The 24,307-nt window shown below is 39.7% G+C and overlaps 1 pseudogene; it reads left to right on the top strand.

The window, feature by feature from the left end:
• LOC122100139 overlaps window positions 1-21,531 on the top strand; it is a 76,185-nt pseudogene extending 54,654 nt beyond the window's left edge.
• Window positions 21,532-24,307: the final 2,776 nt, after the last annotated feature.

Raw genomic sequence — 24,307 nt, forward strand, 5'->3', positions numbered from 1 at the left:
GAAGGAATAAATTGTGAGAAGCACAGATGTTGTTTGTAATGGTCAAAGTGTGCATAATGGCTCTAAAATTACTGATAGTTAAAATGAGTATGTTTTAACCTTCTAGAATGATGATATGTTTTAAATAGTTTCTCATAGTTTTATAATGTCACACATTTTGGAGGTTAAGTATTTTCTTTTCATTGTTAAATAAAAACAATGGAGGGAATATTCTGCCTAAAAAAGCATATATAAATATGTTAAGTATTTGTACATTTGTAAATCTCATTTAAATATATCCTTTTCCATTAAGGTATCTGAATAGCTTGGGCTTTGTTTCCAGAAGTTAAGAATCTCTTTCTTAATTACCTTGGTAAAATTGATTATAGAATGAACAATTTTGTTAGAAAGAAACCATCAAATTTATTGTTTAAATATATAAATGGAACTTTCTGCTAAAATATGATAATATACCTTACTAATTCCTGCTTCCTAATTTATTCACATTTTAATTTTAAATTTTATATGATTTAAAGGAATAACATATAGTAGGGAATTTTGGTTGTTTTTTGAAAGGAGGTGATGCAAACAACTGATTTATTAGAAGCATCTTATTCTTCATTTCATTTCTCCTTATAGATAAACCATCTAGGATATATCCGCAAAAACAAGTCTGAAAAAAAAAAAACCAAGTCTGACACAATGAAGAGAGCTTCAACAAACTCAGGAAGATACCTTTAACAAAGTGACAGAACAGATCAAAGCCCAGGAGAGCTGCTGGCATAAACAAAAGGAGGAACTGGAACTGCAGAGGGCACAGGTATGCTACTCTATAAAGAGCTTTAAAAAAATGGGTTCCTCAGCCTAACTCATATCAGAAGGTTTCTTTTTATTTTAATTTCAGATCAGTTTAACACTTTTTGAGACCATCATAAAACTTGTTGATAACACATATGCACAAATTATGCAAACATCTGTGTGTGTGTGTGTGTGTGTGTGTGTGTGTGTGTGTGTGTGTGTGTGTGTGTGTTAAGGATTTTTCTTCCACTGAAGTTTGGAAGATGAATTCTGGTTAAAACAGCCTGAGGTAGAGTGGTCAATTAAATGCTAAAATTGTGTATTTTTATTTATATTGAAAACAAACAAACAAAAAGTTTAGTGGTCTGGTAAAATATTTTCAGTGTTAGTCTAAGTATTAACTCCACTTATGGAGTTAATTTATGGAGGTTCTCATCTAACATTTGGCATTAAAATTTGTTATACCTATATTTTGAATATGAAATTTCCTCCAGAAGCTCAAGTATTGGATATTTGTATGTGGTTGCCAACTCATGGCTTCGGGGAAGTGATTGGAATTCTGTGTGCTTTGCTGACCTAGTGATTGGGTTAAACTCTTGATGGAATCATGACAGTATTATTGGAACATGGGTAAGAAAAAGTGGGACTTATTTGGAGGAATAGGTCACCGGAGGTAGGCCTTAGAGAGAGAGATTTTTATATCCTGACTATCTTCTCTTTACCTGTTTCCTGCCTACCATGAGCTGTTTTGCTCTACATGTCCTACTTCCCTCAGGCCAAGAATGATGGGACTAAGGAACCGTGGAATAAATGCTTTGAAACAAAACCAAAGTCAGTCCTTCTTCCTTTAAGATGTTTTCTCAGGTATTTTATCAGTATGATGTCCAAAGTAATGAACATACCTTCTGACATGATAGGACAGTTCTATTACACACTAATTATGAAATTCATTATATCTTCTATGTTAGATTTGATTGGGTGGTTAACATAACTATATTTTTCTCATACAAATTATTGTCATCATTATTTATATTGTTAACTATTTTCCCCATCTATCAAGAGCAATATAACATTTTTGTCTTGATAAACCTCAAATTTTCAATGTTTAATATTGATTTCTTTTTTTCTTTTTGGTGTAGTACGTGAGAATTCTCTGCCTAAATATGTGATCATTAAGATTTAATTTTAGTTATTTTTTTCTTTTAGTCATTTTGTAGGTTTTATATATAGATCCATGATCAATTTTGGGTTAATTTTTGTAAAGATGTGAACTATGCATTGAGGTCTTTTTGCATATAGATATTAATTATTCTACTTTTATTGGTTGAAAAGACATGTCCTTTCTATATTGAATTTTCTTTGTACTTTTGTACAAAATCAATTCACAGTGTTTGTATATATGTGTCTGTTTCTGAATGTATCTGTTTTTTTCAGTACTCCACTGACTTAATTACTGTAGCTTTTTAAGTCTTTAAATTAGATAATATGAGTCATCCAAATTTTTCATTTTTCTATATGTTTGAATCCATTTTACTATAAATGTACAAGAGGGCATAGCGAATCAATTTTTGAAGAGAGCCAACCATCACAAATTCTAAAGTTTTAGAAGGAATTCTCACTGAAGATTTTCCTGAAAATAATCTATCCACAACCAAAATTTTCATCCATGTTTTTGCAAATTGAAAGTACCATTTTTAATTATTCCTAAAAGTATATTAATATTATATATTGGCATATAGTCTATATACAATGTGCATACTTTGATTTTTCATCAAATATAATTTAATTCACAGCAATGACTCATTTGGGTCTATATTTTGTTACTTATTTTATAATATGTATTATAGGACAAATTTTATTTTAGAAAATTTTGTTATCATTAATTCTACACATTTGCCTTCCCTAAAGGCTGCAATGAAAATACAAATATTTTCACTTCACATTTCTTAATAGATTTTCAAAAATTGTCATGATAAGAATGGAAGATATAAAGTTATTACATAGGATTGTGGAGGATGTTTGGTGTCATATGGGCAGAACCTTTAGTAGAGGCCATCTGTTAATAAATTAATTGTTAGTAAAGGGAGCTCAACTAGTAAGAACAATTTTGGCATTTGAAATGCATTTTTATTCTTTGCGGGTTCTGGGGCTTAAACTCAGGGCCTGTGGATTCTCTCTCTCTCTCTCTCTCTCTCTCTCTCTTCCTCTCCTCTTCTTTCCTCTCCTCTCTTCTACCTCCATTTCCCTCCCTCCCTCCTTCCCTCCCTCCCTTCCTTCCTTCCTTCCTTTCTCCCTTCTTTCCTTCCTCTCTTCCTCCCTCCCTCCCTTCTTTCCTTCCTCTCTTCCTCCCTTCTCTTCCTCTCTTCCTTCCTTTCTCTCTCCCTTTTATTCTCTCTGTCTCTCTGTCTCTCTCTGTTTCTCTCTGTCTCTCTTTCTGTCTCTCCCTTCCTTCCTTCCTTCCTTTCTCTCTTTCCCTTTCTTTCTTTCTTTCTTTCTTTCTTTCTTTCTTTCTTTCTTTCTTTCTTTCTTTCTTTCTTTCGTTCTTTCTTCCTTCCTTTCTCTCTCTCTCTTTCCCTTCCTTTCTTTCTCTTCCCCTGTCTTTCTCTTCCCCTTTCTTTCTTTCTTTCTTTCTTTCTTTCTTTCTTTCTTTCTTTCTTTCTTTCTTTCTTTCTTTCTTTCTTTCTTTCTTTCTTTCTTTCTTTCTTTCTTCCCTTCTTCCCTTCCTCCCCTCTTTTTTGTTTTTTGGGCCTGGTCATGGAGTCTGAACTCTGGGCCTGGGCACTGTCCCTCAGCTCTTCAGCTCAAGGCTAACTCTCTACCACTTAAGCCACAGTGCCACTTCTGGCTTTTTTCTTTTTGCTTATGTGGTGCTGAGGAATCGAACCCAGGGCCTCATGCATGCAAGGCAAGCGCACTACCACTGAGCCACCTCCACTGAGCCACCTTCCCAGCCCCTTTCTTTCTTTCTTTCTTGCTTGCTTGCTTGCTTGCTTGCTTGCTTGCTTGCTTTCTCTCTCTTGCTCCCCTCTCTCCTTTCCTTCCTTCCTTCCTTCCTTCCTTCCTTCCTCTTTCTCTCCCTTTCCCTCTCTCTCTTTCTGTCTTTCTCTTTCTTTCCTCTCTCTCTTTTTCTCTCTCCATTTCCCTATTTCTCTTTTTATCTTCCTTCCTTCCTTTACTCTTTCTTTCTTTCTCTTTCTTTCTTTCTTTCTTTCTTTCTTTCTTTCTTTCTTTCTTTCTTTCTTTCTTTCTTTCTTTCTTTCTTTCTTTCTTTCTTCCTTTCTTTTTCTCTCTCTTTCTCTTTGCTTCTTCCTTTTTCTTTCTTTCCTCTTTCTTTCTCACTCTTTTTCTTTCTTTCCTTTCTTTTTCTCTTTCCTTCCTTCCTCCTTCTTTCTTCCTCTTCCTCCTTCCTCACTTTCGTTTCTAGGCTAGCACTCTGCAAATTGAGCTACAGATCCATTTCTGGCTTTTTATTGGCTAATTGGAGATAGAGTCTTGGAATTTCCTGGGCTGGCTTTTTGAACCATGATCCTAAGATGTCAGCCTTCTGAATAGCTAGGAATAATAGCATGAGCCACTGAAGTCTGGCTTTTGAATTGCTTTTATCTGAAAATAGAGTTATTTATAAAACCTTTGAATTTATATGTGTATATGTATGTATCGTGTATTATGTATGTATGTGTGTGATACTGGACTTAAAACTCAGGGCCTCATGCTTGCTAGGCAAGTGCTCTACCAGTTGAATCATACCTGTATATACAGGTTTTAAAAATAGCTTAAATGCTATTAAAAATATAAAACTTACTGAGCTGATAGTTTGATTTTGGTATTATAGCATATTTTAGCTTTAGTTGTAGTAAAGTGGCCATGTGATAGAGTAATTCTTGATATTAAATAATTGGAGATGTGTTGTAATTGTATGTCATGTGTTCATTTCCTGAAGTACTACAATATATTCCATTTTCATTTATTTTTATATATTCCATTTTTAAACTCTGCTTTTGTCATTTTCATACTTATGTACTTGTTTCTACTGAAAAAGGTTGAATTAGTGAATGTTGTTTTTAGAAATAAAGGTTTTTCACCACTTGTTAAATAGGGGTAGCATTTTTTGTAATATTTATTATGAATACCTTAGCTTATGAGTTTAGAGTGGAGATAAAACTGAAAGAGATTGAGGCTAATTATAAAATATTGAATTTTATTTTTCTGTTATGGTTTTAAGACTACATTTGGTTAAAAATTTTGGGTTAGTCATAAAAACATTATTAGATATTGAACATTTTTTTCTTTATAAGTGAAATTCCAAAATGCATTTACAGATAAAGTAGAGCTTTTTGATACTGTTGGAGGATAGAGTTCTTTAAGATATACGTGCTGTCATGAAATGATTCAGAGTTTGATATACTTGTTAATATTTAAAGTTTTTTTCTTTTTTTCTGGTCATGGGCTATGAATTCTGGGCTTGAGCATTGCTCCTGAGCTCCTTTTGCTCAAGGCTAGTGCTCTACTACTTTGAATCATAACTCTACTTCCAGCTTTTTCAGTGACTAATTGAAGATAAAAGTCTCATGGAGTTTCCTGCCCTAGTTGGCTTTGAACCATGATCCTCAGATCTCAGCTTCCTGAGTATTTAGGATTATAGGCTTGAGCCATCAGAGCCTGGCTTCGTACACAGCTTTTTTTTTTAATTAAAACAATCTTATTGTCAAGGTGATGTAGATGGGCTACAGTTACATAAGTAAGGTGTGATTACTTTTTTTGTTTAATTTGTTTGTACACCAAGTTTTAATGGACTCAGTTGTGAGAGGGTACTTCTAATGAAACTTTGGAAAAGTGTTTTTGTTTTCCACATAATTACTTTATAATTAAATTTGGTTGTTAATAATGCTGTTTTTATGGGGATTGAGTGTGTATATATGGCATATATGTCATATATATACAGTGTATATATACACACACACATATAGGTATAATATGTATATAGATACATATATACATATATAAATATATATATATATATATATACCCACCAGAGAAAATAGCTAAGATCAAATGGTAATTATATGTTTAAATTTGAGGAACTATAAAGCTATTCTAGAAATGTACCTGGATCAGTTTACATATTCATTAGCAATGAATAATCCACAGTTTCTGCACCAAATGTCCCTTAATTTTAAGCAGAGAAATATGTGCATTATAGGAGAGACTGGTAATTTCTGTTTGTTACATTTTTCATTACCAACAAGACCACACTAAAGCTATCAGCACAACTATGTTTATTGCAGCATTATTGACCTTAGCTAAGATATGGAACCAACCTAGATGCCCCTCAGTAGATGAATGGATCAAGAAAACGTGGTATATATTCACAATGGAATTCTATGCCTCCATCAGAAAGAATGCATTGCCCCATTTGTTAGGAAATGGAAAGACTTGGAACAAATTATATTAAGTGAAGTAAGCCAGGACCAAAGAAACAGAGGTCCCATGGTTTCCCTTATTTGCAATAACTAGTATATGTCTGAATCAAGCAGAAAAGGTCAGATAAGTTGATGTTAGGGGAATTAACCCCAAGATAAGTATCTTTTTTTTTTTCCTTTCATGCAGTTGTTTCTATCATATTTATAAGATTATTTCTATGTTGGGGCTGGGAAGGTGGCTCAGTGGTAGAGCACTTGCCTTGCATGCCTGAGGCCCTGGGTTCGATTCCTCAGCACCACATAAGCAAAAAGAAAAAAGCCGAAAGTGGCACTGTGGCTCAAGTGGTAGAGCACTAGCCTTGAGCTGAAGAGCTGAGGGAGAGAACCCAGGCCCAGAGTTCAGGCCCCACGACCGGACCAAAAAAAAATGATTTCTATGTTGCCTTGTATGTTCCTCCCTCACAGTATAACCCATACTTAAACTGTATTTGATGTTGGTATAATTTGTGGAGGGAAGGGAAAAAAACAAATCGTTTAACTGGGGATACAGGTGGACCCATAGCAACAATAAGATATACAAGTCGTATGTCGAAAATCAAACTTAACAACTTTGGTGGGGGGTGAGTGAAGGATTGGGTGGAGGGACGTGGGAAGAGTATGGGAAGGGATGGGAAGGGGAAACAAGGAGGCAACAATGCTTGATAAGAAATGTACTTGTTATCCTGCTCATGTAATTGTAACTCCTCTGTACGTATTCTCACAATAAAAAAATTAAATTAAATAAAAAATAAAAAAGAAGATATTTTAAATGAAGTTGTATAAGACCTTTTAAATGTTAAAGTGTCATTGTATGTCATTTGTAATTTGTGCCTACGAGAACAAAAATAAGTGATTAATAATTTCATTTCCTCCAGGTGCCTGTGGCTCATGCCTCTAATCCTAGCTACTTAGGAGGCTGAGATCTGTGGATTGCTGTTCAAAGCCAGCGTAGGCAGAAAAGTCCCTAGAGATTTTTTTTTTTGAGGGGGTCTGATCGTGGGGCCTGAACTCTGGGCCTGGGTGCTGTCCCTCAGCTCTTCAGCTCAAACCTAGCACTCTACCACTTGAGCCACAATGCCACTTCCGGCTTTTTTCTTTTTGCTTATGTGGTGCTGAAAAATTGAACCCAGGGCCTCATGCATGCAAGGCAAGTGCTCTACCACTGTGCCACCTTCCCAGTCCTAGTGATTCTTATCTCCAATTAACCACTAAAAACCTGGAAGTGGGACTGTGGCCCAAAGTGGTAGAGTGCTAGCCTTGAGCAAAAGAGCTCAGGGACAGCGTCCAAACCTTGAGTTTTAGGCCCATGAGTGATGACAAAAAAAAAATTCACTTCCTAGGCAATTGTCTAATTTCTTGCTTAAAGTTTCAAAGTTCATGGAGTTCTGAAAAAAATAAAGCATCTCCAAAGTCTTGTATTTTGGGAAGTACATGTTTCCATAAGGGAAGTAATTGTCCTTTCTCTTCATTTTGGATGAAATTTGAAATTATCAGCAGAGAATGGAAAATTACTGAAATTACATATTATTTTTGTTATATAAGGAATCTATATGAAAGACAGAATCCCATAGATCCCATTTCTGTTTTTAAAGAAAATTTCAGGGTAGAATACAAGTTTTAGGTGGGAGTTTGAGGATTTGGTGTGTGTGTGTGTGTGTGTGTGTGTGTGTGTGTGTGTGTGTGTGTGTGTGTACACACATGCACGCGCCCTGATTCTGGAGCTTGTCCTTGAGATTTTTTTTTTCTTAAGGGTAGCACTCTACGTCAGCTTCACTTTTGTCAACATGGCTAATTGGATATGAGTCTCATAGACTTTCCTGCCTGGGTTCTCCTGGAACAGAGATCCTTATATTTCAGCATCCTGAGTATAGTATTGCAGCCACAAGTCACTGGCACCAAGTTGAAGATGTTATTTGCTGAGATTAAGCATCGTAAGGAGCAGATTATTTTAGTACTAAGGATGCTTTTGTAAAAATGATGCTCCTTTATGTTTGTTTCGGTGGATAACTCTGGATTTTTTTTAAAGGCAAATTTACTCTATAAATTATTCTAGCCCCATCATCAAACCAGCTTTGTTCTTCAAAAATAATTCACAGTAAATAATGCATACATCTGAAAGTCCCTCTAGAAAGTCAGAATTAATTTAAAACAGAATTTTGACATCTTATTAGGTTCTAAAATATATGTGGAAGTTCTCTCCTTCTTTTATTATATTGTATTTTCTTTTTTAACTTATAAAGTATTTTTGTTGTATTAGGTATTAATTCAGTGCTTGTAATGACTAAAACACTATGCTAAAGCACTAGGGACATTTAAAAAGGTTATTTATTCACTATTTGTTAAATACCTTTGGTGTGTAGAGTTGTGATACATTCTACAATAAATAATTTTTCCATTGCTAAAGGAACTAGTAGTGTATTTTATTTCAGAGAAAGAGTATCTACATACACATGATCTCCATAAGTAAAAAGTGTAGAAATTAAATGCCTGAGTGTTTTTATGTTCAGAGCAAGTTAAGATTAGTGTGAATGAGAATGATAGTAAACATGTTTCATAGAATAGACAGCTGAAATGGGCTCTGAAAATCATTCCAATTCAAATTATGTGAGGAGAGATGGAAGGGCAAGACCTAGGGACACTAGATAAAGAACATGTTAAAATGTGAAAAGACATAGTAAGATTAATGTCTGGATGATACATGAATGAATAGACAAATATTTCATTTCCCTGTATCACTGAGGATAGTGAGAGAAGGGGAAAACATGTGGGATGTTGTGACTTGCAGAAAAAAATCTTGATTCAGCAAAGACAACAAGATTATAATAGGAGTAGGTAAACCCAGCTGAAGAACCTTGGGCTGATTAGTCTTTTAAAGCTCAATTTCATTATCTATAAAATTGAACCAGCTTCTCAGTCTAGTTGGAAATGTATCAATTTTATATTGTGTAGGAGTTTACCATTTCTTATGTGTTAAAATGAACTGAGCCTTTTCCATTGTGGGCCTTGTAGGTCTTCTTCAACAATCTATTTGATTTGGAACTAGTAGTTTTGAATATTATTTTGATATATTTAAACTATTATTGAACAATATAAAAAACCTGAGGTTTTTCCTCATAAAGAGTTATTTTTGTTGAATAATTGAGACACATAAGAATCTACTCAAGACTCAGGGCACCACGAGTGGCTAGTCTGTCTTTTGAGAGGTTTTCTGAATTTTCCTTTTTCCTTTAATTGAATAGTTGAGATTGATTTTGGAGAGAGTATGGAATTAGCCTTTGAAATTTCTACTTGCTCCTGGTGTTCTACCCACAGTCCCTGTAATGCTATGCTATGGTAATCTTAATTGAAGTTTGTGATTCTCATAGCCACTTACTAAGTATAATAATGTTCCTTTATAATAATGCCTTCTTATAACCTTCCTTAGTTTATTTAGCACATAATTTTTGCTTTTGGTTGGTGGTGGGGCTTGAACTCTGGGCTTGGGTGCTGTCCCTGTGCTCTTCAGCTCAAGGCAAGCGCTCTGCCACTTGAGCCACAGTGCCACTTTTGGTTTTCTATTGGTTTATTGGAGGTAAGAGTCTCACAGACTTTCCTGCCTGGGCTGGCTTTGAACTGCAATCCTCAGAGCTCAGTCTTCTGAGTAGCTAGCATTACAGGCATGAGCCATGGATGCCTGGCTTAGCACATAAAATTTTAAATCATCTGTTGCCTATGCACTTATTAAATCCTGGAGCTTGAACTCAGGGCCTGGGTACTGACTTTGAGCCTCTCTGTGCTCATGGTTAGCACTCTACCACTTCAGCCACAGTGCCACTTCCAGCTTTTTCTGCTTATGTGGTACTGAGGAATTGAACCCAGGGCTTCATGCATGCTAGGCAAGCACTCTACCACTAGGCCACATTCCCACCATAAATTTCTATCATTCCTTTTTTACTTCAGGCATTCTGAATTACTTGTACTTTTATAGAAGATATTTTCGTGTTTAGCTCTTTTTTAACTGCTTTTCTTTTTACTTCATTTAGCTTCAACTAGAATGTCACTTTTCAAAAAATTTCTCCTCTTCCTGCTCCTCCTCTTCGTGCTCCTCCTCCTCCTCCTCTTCCTCCTCTTTCTTCTTCTTCTTTTTTTTTTTTTTGGCTGACCGTGGGGTTTGAACTCTGGGCCTGGGTGGTTTACCACTTGAGCCACAGTGCCACTTCTGGTTTTCTGGCGTTAAGTGATTAGAGTCTTAAGGACTTTCCTGCCTGGGCTAGTTTTGAACCACAAACCTCAGATCTCAGCCTCCTGAGTAGCTATGATTACAAACAAGCATGAGCCACCAGCACCCAGCTTAGAGTGTCATTTTGTCTTTTAGTAAAGTTTACCTCTCATAACACTGTTGTCTCACATCTGCTTTCAAGTAGTCTACATAGGTAATTGCATCTCGGATTTACTTGTTTGGTTAAAAAAGCTGCTCCTTCTGGGTTGCTAGTTATGATAGTGATATTTGTGTGGTGTTTTGGGACAGAATGCCATCAGAATACTGCTACTGCTGCCAGTTTGGCCATCAGTGGACATGTGGTTTGGGGGAAGCACAATTTCTTTATTTTGCTATACTGTTTCCTATAAGTGCACAGTGGCAGAATTATACAAGACCTAAAATTGTCAGTTCTGTTTTCTAGATATCATCTAGCTAGATGATATCTTTTAGGTGTTAATTTCATATTTCATATATTGGTCACATAAAAAAGCTTTTGTCCATATGTTTTAGTAATAACTCTTTTTTGTGCAATCTTAAGTTACATTTAATTTAGTTGCTATTGATTTTTTTAGTAAATCTGCAGTTACTGCTTGAAAATTGCTCTTGTTTAACAACAGAAAAGCACAGCATCATTACAAAAGCCAATATTTGGATTTACACAAAGACTGCATGCAGCAGAAGTGGAGCGCCGCTCACTGCAATTAGAGGCTAGAGAATTCAAATAAAATGTCAATGAAATGAAAAAGGAGCTTGACAAAGCTCAGGATCTCCAAATGCAATTAAATGAATTCAAGCACTCTGTAAATATTTAAACTTAGAAACCTATGGCCGTGGTGATATCTGTTTTTTAATTTATTATTTGATTTTAAAAATAATTCAAAGTTCTTCACATAGGATGGACTCCTTCCTTCCCAATCCCCACCCCCACTCCAAATTTCTCTTCTGAAATGTTTGCAATTGAGGAGCCAGATGGTTAGGTAGAGGTATTGCTTTTTTGCTTTCCCTATATTGAAAATTTGAGCAATACATTATTTAGTATGAAATCAAGTTTCTTTTCCAAAGATATGTTCAATTTGTCTAACCTTAATGACCAAAACATGTAAATGTTTGAAGCACAATAAAATGCACATTATTTACATATTCTGTTTGAAAATGGGTTAGTACAGCTATGGCTATACCACTTGAGCTCTACTTCTAAGCTGAGCAAGTGGGAGACCCCAGTTCAAACCTAGGTATTTGGGGAAAAAATGGAATAAAAGATACAAATATATCTGTTTACAAGACCCTAGAAATAGGGGAATCTTATGAAGTAGAGTCGAGTTTGAGTGCTGAGAGGAGGCTTACAGAGTTAATGATTTGAAAATAGAGTCTAGTTTTAATAGGAGAGTATGAGGTAAAGCAGGTAGTAAGAGGGAGTAAAATGATGACTATATAAGATCTAACAAATGTTGGGAAGGGACACAGCTTGTAGTATGTCTTCTGATCACTTTCATTACACACACGTACACACACCTATATATATATATATATGTATATATATATTATACCTGTTTATATATTTTGTCTTAGAAATGTTATGTTCTTTAGCAATTTTAGTTCTGAAGATTAAATGATGTAGCAATGCAGTTAGCTTACAATTGATTTTTTTCCTTTCTCTTCAAGAAATTGATCACCCATGAGAAGTTTGAAAGTGCATGTGAAGAACTCAATAATGCATTGCTTCGGGAACAGCAGGCACAAGTGCTGTTGAATGAACAGGCACAGCAACTACAGGAGTTGAATTATAGACTTGAGTTGCACTCCAGTGTGGAAGCTGACAAAAACCAATCTCTTGGAGAAGCTGTTAATGTAGGAGAACATTCCTTACATAATGCTTATTTCCTTCCTTTTTGTGAGTCTTATGGGAATTAATGCATATCTCTTGAATAGAGAACAGATCCCAAGGTGAAAATTTTTATTCTATAAGAGTTTCTGAGGATGGAACAAGACTTTATCCTCTATTACAAGTGCACACTACATGTATTAAAAAATGTAAAAGTGAGCTTTGTATGTTGGTTAGAAACAAAGAAATTTTCCAGTAATAACTTACTTAAAAACATAATCCTTTCTTCCAATCTAGTTATTTTCCAAGTTTTATTTTTTGCTCTTTGGACTTTGGAAACCATATATCTTTTGGATTATGGGAGGGTTTGAATCTAGGTTTTTCCAGTTCTCATATAAGTGCATGCTTTAAGATGAGGGAGGCTTGGTTAGGAAGAATTGTTCTCTTTTCCATGTATTTGTCATGGTATTTAGAAGGGAAAAGAGCATACTTATTGTTTAGAGAAGTTCATGAATATAATTATGGCTATAGTACTGTTTTGAAAATATTGGTATAAAGCATAGAATTCTTATTTTTGATTTTAATGCTTAAGGATTTTTAACTAGTGAGGTTATATGCACTGGAATTGAACTAAATCCAAGAAAATAAAAGAAGTATAATACAGCCTCTATAATGCAGCCTCATTTAATATAACTAACCCATTGTTGGTATATAATGATAAAGCAACTATTGTATATTTACTCTAGCGTCTCAATACTAATAATGCTAATAATAAAGTAGCAAAAATTTATTGAGAACCTACTGTTCGCCACATTATGCTAAATATCTCATAAACAATTATCCCATAATCTCCATAAGCCTGTAGAGTTTTTAATCACATTTTAGATGAAAAAAGTGAGGTGTGGAGAAGTTACATAACTTGCACAGCCATAAATGATAGATCTAGGAGGTTGGATTTCCTATCTACCTTCCTACCATCACATTACATAAACTGACATGAGTCATGTGCAAGCCACTTCCCCCTTTCTCTGTGTGCATTATCTTATTCCATTCTTAAATTGTCCTGCATGGTAGGTAGTGTCAGTATTGTTATTATTTCCAGTGTGTGTGTGTGTGTGTGTGTGTGTGTGTGTGTGTGCGTGTGTGTGTTGGTCTTGGGCTTGAACTGTTGGCCTGAGCCACAGCTTTACTTTCAGCTTTTTGGGTAGTTAATTGTAGATAAGAGTCCCAAAGACTTTCCTGCCTGGGCTTGCTTTGAACTGCAAACCTAAGATCTCAGCCTTCTGAATAGCTAGGATTACAGGCAAGAGCTACCAGTGCCTGGCCTCCATGGTTTTTGAGAAAATTAAGAGAATTTGCTCAGCTTGCTTAGGGTCTCCTGGCCCATAATGTTCACAGAATACTATTAACATTTACAGTAAAAATGTAAACATGTATGCATGCAATTAAATTATTTGAAATAGCTGCTTTTAAGTGAAAGTGATTTATGCCAGTAGTTTTAAATTTTAACCTAATATATGTAATTTTCTTACAAAATACATAGTTTTCTAACTTTTTTCTATCACATAATAGTAGATTATGAAGGGACTTCGAAGGTATCTCAGTGGTAGAGCGCTTGCCTTGCATGCATGAGGCCCTGGTTTCGATTCCTCAGCAGGAAGTGGTAGAGTGCTAGTCTTGAGCTGAAGAGCTGAGGGACAGAACCCAGGCCCAGAGTTCAGGCCCCATGACCGGACACCCCCCTAAATAGTAGATTATGAATATTTATGTTTACCAACCTATAGGAGTTTATGTTTATCTTTCTTTTTCTTTACTTTTTATAAATATATATATAAATATTCAGTTTGGAAAAATAAAAAATAAAATAATCTCGTTATATTACCAGATATGTATACTGTTAAAATGATGTATATTATTCTAGATTTTGTATTTTCAGAGAGAAAGCAAAAGAGGAAATGAATCTGATCAATGTGCAATATATACATTTGTGAAATACCACAGTGAGACTTCTTTTCTACAAATAATGTGCATGAATAAAAAAATTAATGATCAAATTTCACCTCCCAAGCTGGAATATAACCCAATATATATTAATGAAAACATAATGATATTGTTATATATTTTGTTATTTTAGAATGCCAAGAATATATTTCTATGTGAATTAATGTTATCTTTAAAATGTATAATTAAGTTTTTTAATGTACATAATATTCTCCCTTTTTCTTTTAATTGATAAAAGTTCTATACATTTATGGGGTACAGCATAATATTTTGATATATGTATATATGTGGAAATATTAAGTCAGGCTAACTGATATCTCTATCACCTCATGTACTTACCATTGCTTTGTGCCAACAATATCTATATATAATCTTTTAGCACTTTAGAAATATACAGTACAATTACCACAATTTATTTCTACTGGCTAAACACAACATTTTTCCCGTCCCCTCAGAATCTGAAAAGCTCTAAAATATACATTAATTTATGACTCAAATTTATATCATAGATATAGATCAATTTCAGATTTCTTCCCTTATTTGCTCTTAGCTTAAGATGCACACTTCTATAGTAGAACTTTGTACAGCTATGATTAGTTTGTCATGATCAACTCTTTGATGAAGAATTATTAGATTAAAAGCCCCAAACAGTTTAAAATTTATATCTTAATTGTTTACAATAAGCTTCTAATCAATTAGATTATCTCCTTAAAGGGGTGTATAAAATTGCATTTTTACTTTACCTGTTATTTTAATTTTTTTGCCAATTTATTTTACATACCTTTGTTACTTGAGTTTGTATTGTTATTAGTCTAGTTGAAATAAACATTCTTTTTTAAAAAAGTTATTATGTGGTTGTACAAAGGGAAGTTGAATATTCATAGAAATATATTGGTCATTAAACAACATTTTAATGCTTGATGCCTTGTTAAATATAATACAATTAACTATGGTTTGAAAAAGTACCTGTTGTATTGGTATCTTTTTTTCTAGAACAGTTTGTAGTTTATGTTTACATATTGTATCTTCCAGGAGATAAAGAGCTGTTTATATGAACATTTCTTTAAATTGCTAGAAGTTTTAATATTGTTGTCAGTAGTGGAGAACTCTTTAATTACTTTCTCTTAATTAGAACTGGAAGGTGGTAAGTGAAAATGCTCTCTGGTGGGACACAGCATGGTTCAATGGAAAAAGCACTGGTCTTGGAACAGTATTCTGACTCAAATCCCAGCTCTGTCACTTGAGCTAATTACTTAACCTTTCTGAGCCTTAGTCTTTTCTTCTGCAAAAACAGAGATAATGATATTTAAATTATAGGATTTTTAGGAAATTGAATTAAGATAGTATTTGAAAAATAGTTGTATGCTTGATATTCTTTTGTGATTTTGTCAAGATTTAAATATTTAAAAATATTTTTCACTTTTTAAAAACCTGCTCTGCATATAACTTTCGTTAGAAATACAGCATATTATTTCTTCTTTATAATGTGAAATGAGATCAAGAATATAAGACATGGAATATATATATATATATATATATATATATATATATATGAGAAAAGAAATTACCTATTAGTTATTATAAGAAAACCATTAACATGTTTTGGATTTTACTTTCAGACATTTTAAAAAAATGTTACAGTTTTTGTAAAGCAGACTGAACTAGATGTTCAGAATGGCCTGCTTTAGAAGATGTCTAGATTTCATAAGACATTTCCTGTGGTAACAGTAATGTATTTACAAGTAAATTATTCAAATACAAAAATATAAGTAACAATACCTATAAACTAGTGTGTAGAAATCAAACTTAGCACCCTAAATAGGACTACAGGCAAATACCAATATTAGTTTTGGAGGTGGAAGACAAAACTTTGGGCTCCACTAATAGATAGGAACTTGAGCATAGAATTTTCCACTAAAGAATTGCCTAATAATGTGAAAGAGATAATCACAAGGCAATAATGTCCACTTGTTCTAAAAAGTAGCTAATTCACAATTTTCTTTATACCATAGCTTGCATAGTTTTGTTCCTTCAGGTACCCCCACAGAGTAAAATCAACCAAGTAACTGATATATACGAAGGTAGATATATTAATCTCACATAGAGTCACATTACTAAACTCTATTGTCATTCTTGATAGAATTTTCTGTACAGACAACAATTTTTGATCTATAGTTACAATTTGGGTTTTCTTTTCCAAACCTTATACATTTAATTCATTTCCCCTGCCTTATTGCACTATAATACAGTGTGGTGCAGAAATAGAAAGTTTAGGTATTATCTTATTCTCAGTCCCTCAAACTTGTGCACACACAAGCAAAACCACATACCCACACAACCCATCCAGCAATCGGTTCCCACGAAGGGGCAAGAGGATGCACTTACCTTGAACTTGGTCCTCTTGGATGGCATTGGCACATGGGTCTACTAAAGGCCCAGAATAGCAAGATGATAGACCATGGGGTGAAGAACAGGCCACTGAGCATGATCTCCCTGTGAAAGGTGAAGAACTGGATGGGGAGAGTTGCAGCATCCTCAACTCTGGGTTCATAATTCCAGTATACATGCCACAGTTGAAAATGGTGGTAGACACACTACAATCTTAATCGTGCCATATCTTGTGACCTCCAAAGCCCTCCTTTAGTCTAATGTGGCACCTTATCCATGCACTTCTGTGTATACATGCCCACATCAGTGGTAGGAAGGGCAAATATTACTTTGAAATAGTGGTATCTTGAATGACACCAGCCTCTGGGCCCAGAGACCAGAAAGACAGAGTTCCTGGAGGTGAATGAAGGAGGCCCTCAGGCATGAGCTCACTGTAGCAGGTAAAGGACTCATTAGGGAGAGTGTAGCATACCCAGCTCCAGGCCAATAATCCTGGCCTACACAGGCATTACCCAAGTATGGATGTGGGGTAGTCTCCAAGCCCTGACCTTCCTTCTCCTGTTCCAATATAACCTATAACCAGGCCTATCTGGCACCACAAACTTAACCTTCCTGTGAACATGTGCACACACAGGCACAGCCAGGCTATTTGGAACCACACACGTGCCTTCATGGGAATTTGTGTATGTACAACTCTTGCCTTGCAAGTCAGTTCCTACAGGTCAGGCAGGAGGGGAACAGCTTCCCTTGAATTGGTGGCATCTGTGAATGGTACCTGCACCAGACCATCACAGATCACAAAGGTGGAAGTTTTGCAAGATGAAGAAAAACAGGATACCAGGCATGACCTCACTGTGGAAGGTGAAGCACTGCATGGGGCAGGCAATACTATCCTCAGCTCAGGGCCCATAATCCCAGTATACAGGCCATAGTTGGGAAAGGCGGTGAATATACTCCAAGCTCCAACATACCATCTCTTGCGCCCTCTAGAGCCTACCTCTAGTCCAACTGGTACCACATAGGTGCAATCATGTATACACATGCCAGCAACACCACACCCATGAATGAGTTCCCACAGGATGGCTGAAGGGGGGGCAATCTTTACCTGAAAATGGGTGTATCTCAGATGACACCAGCCCCTGGGATGACACAAGTCATGAATGAAGAGTTCCTTTAAGAGAAGAAGAACATGTCCTGGACATGAAGTAATTGTACCAGGTGAAGGACAAGTTCAGAAAGTGGCAACATGCCCAGCTCCTAGGCACATAACCCCAGGTTCACAGGCATTAGAGAGGTATAGACACAAGGCAGTCTCCATGCCCTGGTATTCCTTGTCCTGGCCCAATATGCCCACAATCAGGCCTATCCAGCATCATATATGGGACCTCCTGTGAAAGTGTGTACTGGCACATGGGCCTACCAGAAAGACAGTAGTCCACAAGGTGAAGAACAGGTCACCTGGTATGACCTCCCTTTAGCAGAAGCACCACTATTTAGAAAGGGCAGCAACATCCCAATTTCCAGGCCTATAACATGGGCTCCACAGGGCTGTGAAGGGATGTTTTACAGTCTCCAACCCTAGCCTTTCTTCTCTTGGGTCCAATAAAACACATGATCAATCTAATTTAGAAGCACATAAGTGTTTTCATGGGAACATGTGTATACACATGCACAATCCCTGACCCACAATTCAGTTTCCACAGGGCAATGGAGGGAGGGGAACCACTTATCTTGAAGTGGAAGCTTCCCAGGGCTATACTGGTATTAGCTAGCTAAGCTGTGGCCTCCCTTCTTCTGGGTTCAATATAGTACATGACCAGACCACTCTGACACCATATTTGTACCCTCCTGTGAGTGTGTGGACACACATGCACAAATCATCTCACAACTGGGTTCCCACAGTTCCAACAGGGAGTGGAGCCACTTACTAAGAAACAAGAACATAGGCAGATGTACCTGCACCTGGGCTAACTTGGACCAGGAAGCAAGAGGTCGCAAAGTGAAGAAAAGCAGGCTACCTTGTGTGACCTCCCTGCAACAGGTTAAGCACTGGTTAGAGACCGCAGCCATGTGCTGAGCTCCAGCCCCTTAACCCCAAGCAACACAGGCCATATGCTGCAAGGGAGACATGAAAGACCTACTCCCTAAGCCTTCCTTCTCTTGGGCCGGCATCAGCACTTGTGTAGGAAAATCTGGCCACAGGTTCATGTGTTCCTCAAAGTTGTGGACACACATACAGTCACCACAAAGGAGGAGTGGTTCTACTTGCCCGGAAACTAGGGCATCTGGAATAGCATTGTCACCTGGACCTACAGGTTAGTTCATGAGGCAAAGAAGAAGGCACAGGGCATATTCTCCCTATAGCAGGAGGAGTACTGGTTGGGAGGGTGGCAGAATCCCCACTTCCAATCCCACACCCTGGGCTATACAGGGCACAGCTAAATATTGACACAAGGCAGCCCCTGTGTCAAGGAAGCCACAAGCCTTCCTTCTATTGGGTCCTAAAATATTATACAAAACCAGTCCAATCTGACACCATGTACATACTGTGAACGAATGTACACACATACACAACCCTTCACCAGTGATTCGGTTTCCACAGAGTGGCAGAAGAGGTCTAACTTATCATGAAATGGCGGGGAGGGGGTGGCATGTGGGATGGCACCTGCTGTGGCCTGACACAGACCAGGAATTCAGAGTTCCTTAAGATTAGCAAGAAGCCCTCAGGCATGAACTCCCTATAGCAGGTGAAGCACTAGTTAGGGAAGGTGGTGGCAGCATCTCTTGCTCCAAACCAATAATCCCGGGATACACAGGCATTAGCTGGGCAGATATGTGGGCTGACCGAGGCACCATGTGTGTACATTACTTTGAGTGTCTGCAAAACCTCTCACACGATTCTTTTTTCAAAGGGGATGGGTGGGAGTCAACTTACCTCAAATTACAGATATCCGGGATGGCACCTGCCACTGGACCCACAACACCACGAAGAGGTTATAGAGCTGAAGTTGAAGCAGCCCTTCGTTATTATTGCCTTGTTAAGAGATGAAACACTGGTTGAGGAGAGTGGCAGCATCTGAAGTCCAGGCCCATAACCCCGGGCTATACAAGTCATAGCCTGGGAAGCATGAAAAACCATCCCTAGCCTTCCTTCTTTGCTCACAAAAGCACATGAAGAGGCAAACCTGACCACACGCAATGTATGCCGAACACTAATGTTACATACAACCGCACTGCAATCAGTCCCCACAATGTGAGGAACAGGTCACTTGATACTTGGGCATCTGGGATGTACTAGAACCTGTGTCTATAGGATGGAACCAGCAAAACAATAGTCTGCAAGGTGAAGAACTGGACACCTGGCATGACCACCCATTTAGCAGGAGAGGCACTGGTTGGGGAAGGCAGCAGCACTCCAAGCCCACAACCCCGAACTACATAGGCCATAGCTGGGACAGTCTCGAAGCTCTGGCCTTCCTTCTAGTGGGTCCAATATAGCACATAGCCAGGCTAATCAGCTACCACTTATGTGCATTCTGTGATAACCTGTACATATGCATGCATACAACCACTCACCAATGATTTGGTTTCCTCCCACTTACCTCAAAATGAGGGCATCTGTGCATGGTACCCACAGTTGGGCCCACCCAGACCAGGAAGATGGATGACTGTGAGGTGAGGAAATACAGGCCACCATGCAGGACCTCCCTCTAGCAGGTGAAACACTAGATGTGAATGGCAGCAGCATCCTCAGCAAGCCCACAATCCCAGGCTACACAGACCATACCTTGGGAGGCATGAAAGACTCCATCCTGAGGCTTCATTCCCTTGGGCCCTCAATAGCACAAGAAGAGGCAAATTCAGCCATACATAGGTGCCTTCCTCAACCTTGTATTTGCACACACACAATGCCACATCTGTGATTGATTCCCATGAATGGTTAAAAAGGCCCATTTACCTGGAATCTTGGGCATTTGGGATGGCAGTGTCACCCTGGCCCTACATGGAGAGACCAAACAAAGGTAATTCACAAGGTGAAGAATAGGCCACCAGGCACCTCTCTCTAACAGAAGAAGCATTGGTTGGGGGAGGGCAGAAGCATCCCCAGTTCCAGGCCCATAACCCCAAGCTCCATAGGTTATAGCTGGGAGAAAAGATGAGCAGGGAGAGGAGGCAGACTCCAAGAACAGGCCCGCCTTCTCTTAGCTCTTCTATAGTGCACCTCCAGCCCAATATGGCATCATGTATGTGCATTCGTGTGAACGTGTAAACACAAATTCACACAACTCCTTGCCCATCATCCATTTCTAAGGAGGGGTAACATGGCCCATTATCTCAAAACAAGGGCATCTGGGATGGCACTGACACCTGAGAAGATGTGGACCAAGAAGATGGAATTCTACCAACTGAAGATGACAAGGCCCTCAGACAAGTTCTCCTTATTTCAGTTGGTTGGGGAAGGTGGCTGCATCTAAACTGCCAGCCCCCAAACCCTAAGCTCCACAGGTCATAGCCCAGAGAAAAGGTGGGGCAGACTCCATCCTTGGCCTTCCTTCTCTTGTGTCCACTATAGCACATCAGCGCAGTGGGATGGGTTGTGGGGCCTGGCAGAGGATGTGGGGGCCCGGACAGAGGGGCTAGGCCCACGTAACTCAAAACAGGGCTGATCTGTGATGGCTGTCATGGGAGTCAGTGGAGAAAATGGAAAAGACAGAAATGAAAGTATGGGACTCACTTACCTCAAATTGGTGTTATCTCAGTTTAGATTCCACATCTGGGCCCACACTGAGCAGGAAGGTGAAGGACTACATGATGAACCAGAAGATCCCTTGGGCTCCATGTAGCTTTGGCACATACAGCACCAAATGAGGAGGCAAAGCCCACAGCTCTAATCCTACAACCACCAGAAGATAACTGGGAAACCAAGGGACCCCCAGCTCCAGTGACTGTGATCCATGGATCCAGGCCTATTTCATCAGAAATGTGGGTTCATGCCCATGCAACTCCCCTCACCAATACATGCTGGGATGGCCTGAGGTGGGGGGACAGGGTCAGTGTAGGTAGCAGGGGAGGCATGTGGTTGAGGTAGGGGAATCACTGGAGTGGGGAAACATGAGGAGGAGGAGGGGAGGGGGAGCACAGAATGGGGGATGGGAAGACAGGGTGAGGGTGGGACAGCATGGGGTGGGGTGGGGAAACTGCAGGGTAGGGTAGGGATGGGCAGGGTGGTAGTTGGGGAAGGGGGCTGAGGTAGGGGCTAGTGGGGTTGCTGTGGGGCCTAGTGTGTTGGGGTTAGGGGGCCATAAAATAAGGTTGGGCCCACTGAACTTGAAAGAGGATTGTCTAGAGATGGCTCCCACACAGTGGCAGAGGAGAGAATGGAGAAAAGGGAAATGAAGGGAGGTAAGGAAGAGTCCTCCCTTATATTGAATCTGGGTTGTCCAAGGATGGCTACTGCAGCTGGACCCACAAATGATACCTGCCTGTGGTGAAGCTGAAGAGGCCCTCAGGAACCAACACCATGCAACATGGGCTGCAGCTGTTGGGGGAGGTGGCTATATACATAGCTCCACCAGTGGATAAGGGAAATGGAGAACCTCGGATCACAGAGACCATAGCCAGGAGGGAGGCGGGTGGACCATGAGCCCTTACCTTCCTTCTCTGCTAACCGCTACAACTAATATGTCCCCCTGCACACACATATATCCCCTCACCCATATATCTTCCCACAATAGAATGGGTGGGGTCAGGTTGAGGTTGAGGGTCAGGCTGGGAAGGGGTATGGGAAGTGTGGCCCACTTATCTTGGAACCTGGTAATCTAGAGTTGACTCCCACAGGTGGGTCCACACATCCTTAAACCAACACATGGGGAGGGGCACAGGGAATGCTATGGCCATGGGACAGAGGTGGCTCCTGCAGAGAGACAGAGAATAAGATGAAGAGAGAAAAGAAGGGGAGTATGAGTATGGGTGTCTCACTTACCATGGATAGGGGTCATCCAGAGAGATGGCTCTGCTAGCAGGGTTCACACTGCCCACTGACCTGGAAGCAGCTGCAGCCCAAGAGTGTATCACACGCATGCACAGTCACATGCCCACATGGATTATGAGGATGGAGATCCACACATCCAAGGCAAAGAGATTCCTAGGTTTCTTGTAGCAGTGGCAGGTGCAGCACCAGTTGGAGGAGGATGGCAGTGAACACGGCCTGGATCCTGAGACTCTCAGTGGAGGCAGTGGAACCAAGTAGCCTCAGGCAGGAGCCAGGACAGGATGCCAGGCAGACTCGGAGCCTCCTGCTTCCTTCTTGGGTGGCCACTGTGGTCGTGCACATCCAGGCTCATCCAGGTCTGCGTGCTTGTGCGTACGCAGTGTGTGTGCTTATGCACATTGCAGGTGCCTACTCTCTGTGAGTGTGTGAGGCACACCCCTCCTTCACACTGCCCAGCTGGGCTTCTTAATCTCAATCTCTGGAGAGGCTGGAGGACCCACGATCACTGGAACCCAGACCTGAGGTGAGACTTTACAGTTTCTACTGGAAAGCATCCAATGGAGGGTCTGGCATGGCATCCTGCTGGGTTGGAGACTATAAAATAGTTTTATACCCCATTTTCCAGTGAGCTTTATTCTCTTTTTTGCCAGTCCTGGAGCTTGAACCCATGGACTGGGCACTGTCCCTGAGCCTCTCTGTGCTCAGAGTCAGCACTCTACCACCTGAGCCATAGTACCACTTCCAGCTTTTTGCTGTTTATGTGGTACTGAGGAATTGAACCCAGGTTTTCATGCATGTGTTAGGCAAGCACCGTACCACTAACCCACATTTGCAGCCTTTTACTTAACCTCCAGCCTCTCAGGAGATTAAGAAGCCCAGCCCAGAAGTGTGAGGGAGGCGAGTGCCGCATGCACATAAAGGTGAGAGGTAGGCATGTGCAATGCACATGCACATACACGCTGATGAGGTGCACGCATGCAGGTGCGCGCGCACATAAACTCACGCAGACCCGGATGAGCCTGGACTCCCGCGACCACAAGGCCACCCAAGAAGGAAGCAGGATGCTTGGAGTCTGCCCTGCATCTTCTCTCAGCTCCGGCTGAGGCTGCTGGGTTCCAATGCTTCCCTCGACAGTCTCAGGCCCCAGGCCGCGTTCGCTGCCATCCTCCCCCAACTGGCGCTGCACCTGCCTCTGGGATAGAAACCCATGGGTGTCTCCGGCCTGGCTGTGCCGATCTCCATCCCCATGGTCCGTGTGGACATATGACCGCACATGGTGTGATGCCCTCCCTGGCTCAGGATGGTTCGAGGTAAGTGGGCCACTTCACCCCCACCCCACCCAACCCTCCATCCCCCACCCAGCCTCTGACAGGAAGCACGCCGAAAATGACCAGAAGCTGGGTGAGGGGTCACGCATGCGCACTTCTAGACCTGGATGCATGGTGGCCTAGACACCCACAGAGAAGGAAGATGAGGGTCTCAAAGGCCTGGCTGCCTGCCCTCCCTGGTATGGCCCCAGAGTGGTCAGTTCCACCGCGGTGGGGTTGGGGTGTGGTGAAGTGGCCCACTTACCTTGAACCAGCTCTAGTTCAGGAGAGCATCAAAGGCATGCACGGCCACACATCCAC

Source organism: Dipodomys spectabilis, unplaced genomic scaffold (assembly GCF_019054845.1).
Source record: "Dipodomys spectabilis isolate Male_0828 unplaced genomic scaffold, ASM1905484v1 ptg000566l, whole genome shotgun sequence".
NCBI lineage: Eukaryota > Metazoa > Chordata > Mammalia > Rodentia > Heteromyidae > Dipodomys > Dipodomys spectabilis.